General features: G+C 50.4%; 1 non-coding gene across 1 annotated transcript; it reads right to left on the reverse strand.

Annotated features, from left to right (window-relative positions):
• Positions 1-2,508: 2,508 nt before the first annotated feature.
• Positions 2,509-2,580, reverse strand: trnae-cuc (transfer RNA glutamic acid (anticodon CUC)). Its single transcript has one exon. It is a non-coding gene; the product is annotated as a tRNA-Glu (tRNA).
• Positions 2,581-5,530: the final 2,950 nt, after the last annotated feature.

Genomic DNA, 5,530 nt, shown 5'->3' on the forward strand with positions numbered 1-5,530 from the left:
TCCTAAATGCACTTGTCAGTTTTCAGTCCAACTCTTTAGGCTAGCACCTTTGATAGCTCAGTTGGTAGAGCGGAGGATTGTAGTTGTTAATAAGGCGATCCTTAGGTTGCGGGTTCAAATCCGGCTCGAAGAAGACTTTTCTTTTCCCTCGCGCCACTGCCGGATATCATGGCCAGGTGCCTGCCTGCAGATGCGCTGGCATTCCAGAGTGCAATCTGCTGAAGGCAGTGACGGATCATTTACACTGTTCCATTCAAATTTCTCAAACATTATCTTGCCTCCCTAAAAGACTTGCAGACTTGAAAGCATAAAGCCACGCTGGTGTGGGTGTGTGGAGGTGGTGAATGAGGCAGCAACATGTCGTTTAGAAGTTTGGCAAAAAAGGAAGTAGCAGAAGGAGGACGCTTTACATTCCTTTAACCTACACAGCATGTGGGTGGGGGGCTTCCAGAGTCTTGTAGTGGACTTGGTGTGCAAGAAAGCACACGCTTCCCTGAGCGGGAATCGAACCCGGGCCGCGGCGGTGAGAGCGCCGAATCCTAGCCACTAGACCACCAGGGACACCGTTTTCAGCCACGTCTGAAAGGAAGGAGATAGGATTAAGTTCAGGGGCTAGGGCTAGGCTTTTGCCAGATGTACTCGTTCTACAATCATAGGAGAGCATCCGAGTCTGTCCTAAATGCACTTGTCAGTTTTCAGTCCAACTCTTTAGGCTAGCACCTTTGATAGCTCAGTTGGTAGAGCGGAGGATTGTAGTTGTTAATAAGGCGATCCTTAGGTTGCGGGTTCAAATCCGGCTCGAAGAAGACTTTTCTTTTCCCTCGCGCCACTGCCGGATATCATGGCCAGGTGCCTGCCTGCAGATGCGCTGGCATTCCAGAGTGCAATCTGCTGAAGGCAGTGACGGATCATTTACACTGTTCCATTCAAATTTCTCAAACATTATCTTGCCTCCCTAAAAGACTTGCAGACTTGAAAGCATAAAGCCACGCTGGTGTGGGTGTGTGGAGGTGGTGAATGAGGCAGCAACATGTCGTTTAGAAGTTTGGCAAAAAAGGAAGTAGCAGAAGGAGGACGCTTTACATTCCTTTAACCTACACAGCATGTGGGTGGGGGGCTTCCAGAGTCTTGTAGTGGACTTGGTGTGCAAGAAAGCACACGCTTCCCTGAGCGGGAATCGAACCCGGGCCGCGGCGGTGAGAGCGCCGAATCCTAGCCACTAGACCACCAGGGACACCGTTTTCAGCCATGTCTGAAAGGAAGGAGATAGGATTAAGTTCAGGGGCTAGGGCTAGGCTTTTGCCAGATGTACTCGTTCTACAATCATAGGAGAGCATCCGAGTCTGTCCTAAATGCACTTGTCAGTTTTCAGTCCAACTCTTTAGGCTAGCGCCTTTGATAGCTCAGTTGGTAGAGCGGAGGACTGTAGTTGTTAATAAGGCAATCCTTAGGTCGCGGGTTCAAATCCGGCTCGAAGAAGACTTTTCTTTTCCCTCGCGCCACTGCCGGATATCATGGCCAGGTGCCTGCCTGCAGATGCGCTGGCATGCCAGAGTGCAATCTGCTGAAGGCAGTGACGGATCATTTACACTGTTCCATTCAAATTTCTCAAACATTATCTTGCCTCCCTAAAAGACTTGCAGAATTGAAAGCATAAAGCCACGCTGGTGTGGGTGTGTGGAGGTGGTGAATGAGGCAGCAACGTGTCGTTTAGAAGTTTGGCAATAAAGGAAGTAGCAGAAGGAGGACGCTTTACATTCCTTTAACCTACACAGCATGTGGGTGGGGGGCTTCCAGAATCTTGTAGTGGACTTGGTGTGCAAGAAAGCAGACGCTTCCCTGAGCGGGAATCGAACCCGGGCCGCGGCGGTGAGAGCGCCGAATCCTAGCCACTAGACCACCAGGGACACCGTTTTCAGCCACGTCTGAAAGGAAGGAGATAGGATTAAGTTCAGGGGCTAGGGCTAGGCTTTTGCCAGATGTACTCGTTCTACAATCATAGGAGAGCATCCGAGTCTGTCCTAAATGCACTTGTCAGTTTTCAGTCCAACTCTTTAGGCTAGCGCCTTTGATAGCTCAGTTGGTAGAGCGGAGGACTGTAGTTGTTAATAAGGCGATCCTTAGGTCGCGGGTTCAAATCCGGCTTGAAGAAGACTTTTCTTTTCCCTCGCGCCACTGCCGGATATCATGGCCAGGTGCCTGCCTGCAGATGCGCTGCCATGCCAGAGTGCAATCTGCTGAAGGCAGTGACGGATCATTTACACTGTTCCATTCAAATTTCTCAAACATTATCTTGCCTCCCTAAAAGACTTGCAGACTTGAAAGCATGAAGCCACGCTGGTGTGGGTGTGTGGAGGTGGTGAATGAGGCAGCAACATGTCGTTTATAAGTTTGGCAAAAAAGGAAGTAGCAGAAGGAGGACGCTTTACATTCCTTTAACCTACACAGCATGTGGGTGGGGGGCTTCCAGAGTCTTGTAGTGGACTTGGTGTGCAAGAAAGCACACGCTTCCCTGACCGGGAATCGAACCCGGGCCGCGGCGGTGAGAGCGCCGAATCCTAGCCACTAGACCACCAGGGACACCGTTTTCAGCCATGTCTGAAAGGAAGGAGATAGGATTAAGTTCAGGGGCTAGGGCTAGGCTTTTGCCAGATGTACTCGTTCTACAATCATAGGAGAGCATCCGAGTCTGTCCTAAATGCACTTGTCAGTTTTCAGTCCAACTCTTTAGGCTAGCGCCTTTGATAGCTCAGTTGGTAGAGCGGAGGACTGTAGTTGTTAATAAGGCAATCCTTAGGTCGCGGGTTCAAATCCGGCTCGAAGAAGACTTTTCTTTTCCCTCGCGCCACTGCCGGATATCATGGCCAGGTGCCTGCCTGCAGATGCGCTGGCATGCCAGAGTGCAATCTGCTGAAGGCAGTGACGGATCATTTACACTGTTCCATTCAAATTTCTCAAACATTATCTTGCCTCCCTAAAAGACTTGCAGACTTGAAAGCATAAAGCCACGCTGGTGTGGGTGTGTGGAGGTGGTGAATGAGGCAGCAACGTGTCGTTTAGAAGTTTGGCAAAAAAGGAAGTAGCAGAAGGAGGACGCTTTACATTCCTTTAACCTACACAGCATGTGGGTGGGGGGCTTCCAGAGTCTTGTAGTGGACTTGGTGTGCAAGAAAGCAGACGCTTCCCTGACCGGGAATCGAACCCGGGCCACGGCGGTGAGAGCGCCGAAGCCTAGCCACTAGACCACCAGGGACACCGCTTTCAGCCATGTCTGAAAGGAAGGAGATAGGATTAAGTTCAGGGGCTAGGGCTAGGCTTTTGCCAGATGTACTCGTTCTACAATCATAGGAGAGCATCCGAGTCTGTCCTAAATGCACTTGTCAGTTTTCAGTCCAACTCTTTAGGCTAGCACCTTTGATAGCTCAGTTGGTAGAGCAGGGGACTGTAGTTGTTAATAAGGCGATCCTTAGGTCGCGGGTTCAAATCCGGCTCGAAGAAGACTTTTCTTTTCCCTCGCGCCACTGCGGGATATCATGGCCAGGTGCCTGCCTGCAGATGCGCTGGCATGCCAGAGTGCAATCTGCTGAAGGCAGTGACGGATCATTTACACTGTTCCATTCAAATTTCTCAAACATTATCTTGCCTCCCTAAAAGACTTGCAGACTTGAAAGCATAAAGCCATGCTGGTGTGGGTGTGTGGAGGTGGTGAATGAGGCAGCAACGTGTCGTTTAGATGTTTGGCAAAAAAGGAAGTAGCAGAAGGAGGACGCTTTACATTCCTTTAACCTACACAGCATGTGGGTGGGGGGCTTCCAGAGTCTTGTAGTGGACTTGGTGTGCAAGAAAGCAGACGCTTCCCTGACCGGGAATCGAACCCGGGCCACGGCGGTGAGAGCGCCGAATCCTAGCCACTAGGCCACCAGGGACACTGTTTTTAGCCACGTCTGAAAGGAAGGAGATAGGATTAAGTTCAGGGGCTAGGGCTAGGCTTTTGCCAGATGTACTCGTTCTACAATCATAGGAGAGCATCCGAGTCTGTCCTAAATGCACTTGTCAGTTTTCAGTCCAACTCTTTAGGCTAGCACCTTTGATAGCTCAGTTGGTAGAGCAGAGGACTGTAGTTGTTAATAAGGCGATCCTTAGGTCGCGGGTTCAAATCCGGCTCGAAGAAGACTTTTCTTTTCCCTCGCGCCACTGCCGGATATCATGGCCAGGTGCCTGCCTGCAGATGCGCTGGCATGCCAGAGTGCAATATGCTGAAGGCAGTGACGGATAATTTACACTGTTCCATTCAAATTTCTCAAACATTATCTTGCCTCCCTAAAAGACTTGCAGAATTGAAAGCATAAAGCCACGCTGGTGTGGGTGTGTGGAGGTGGTGAATGAGGCAGCAACGTGTCGTTTAGAAGTTTGGCAATAAAGGAAGTAGCAGAAGGAGGACGCTTTACATTCCTTTAACCTACACAGCATGTGGGTGGGGGGCTTCCAGAATCTTGTAGTGGACTTGGTGTGCAAGAAAGCAGACGCTTCCCTGAGCGGGAATCGAACCCGGGCCGCGGCGGTGAGAGCGCCGAATCCTAGCCACTAGACCACCAGGGACACCGTTTTCAGCCACGTCTGAAAGGAAGGAGATAGGATTAAGTTCAGGGGCTAGGGCTAGGCTTTTGCCAGATGTACTCGTTCTACAATCATAGGAGAGCATCCGAGTCTGTCCTAAATGCACTTGTCAGTTTTCAGTCCAACTCTTTAGGCTAGCGCCTTTGATAGCTCAGTTGGTAGAGCGGAGGACTGTAGTTGTTAATAAGGCGATCCTTAGGTCGCGGGTTCAAATCCGGCTTGAAGAAGACTTTTCTTTTCCCTCGCGCCACTGCCGGATATCATGGCCAGGTGCCTGCCTGCAGATGCGCTGCCATGCCAGAGTGCAATCTGCTGAAGGCAGTGACGGATCATTTACACTGTTCCATTCAAATTTCTCAAACATTATCTTGCCTCCCTAAAAGACTTGCAGACTTGAAAGCATGAAGCCACGCTGGTGTGGGTGTGTGGAGGTGGTGAATGAGGCAGCAACATGTCGTTTAGAAGTTTGGCAAAAAAGGAAGTAGCAGAAGGAGGACGCTTTACATTCCTTTAACCTACACAGCATGTGGGTGGGGGGCTTCCAGAGTCTTGTAGTGGACTTGGTGTGCAAGAAAGCAGACGCTTCCCTGAGCGGGAATCGAACCCGGGCCGCGGCGGTGAGAGCGCCGAATCCTAGCCACTAGACCACCAGGGACACCGTTTTCAGCCACGTTTGAAAGGAAGGAGATAGGATTAAGTTCAGGGGCTAGGGCTAGGCTTTTGCCAGATGTACTCGTTCTACAATCATAGGAGAGCATCCGAGTCTGTCCTAAATGCACTTGTCAGTTTTCAGTCCAACTCTTTAGGCTAGCACCTTTGATAGCTCAGTTGGTAGAGCGGAGGACTGTAGTTGTTAATAAGGCGATCCTTAGGTCGCGGGTTCAAATCCGGCTCGAAGAAGACTTTTCTTTTC

This window comes from Hoplias malabaricus, unplaced genomic scaffold (genome assembly GCF_029633855.1).
Source record: "Hoplias malabaricus isolate fHopMal1 unplaced genomic scaffold, fHopMal1.hap1 scaffold_90, whole genome shotgun sequence".
Lineage (NCBI taxonomy): Eukaryota > Metazoa > Chordata > Actinopteri > Characiformes > Erythrinidae > Hoplias > Hoplias malabaricus.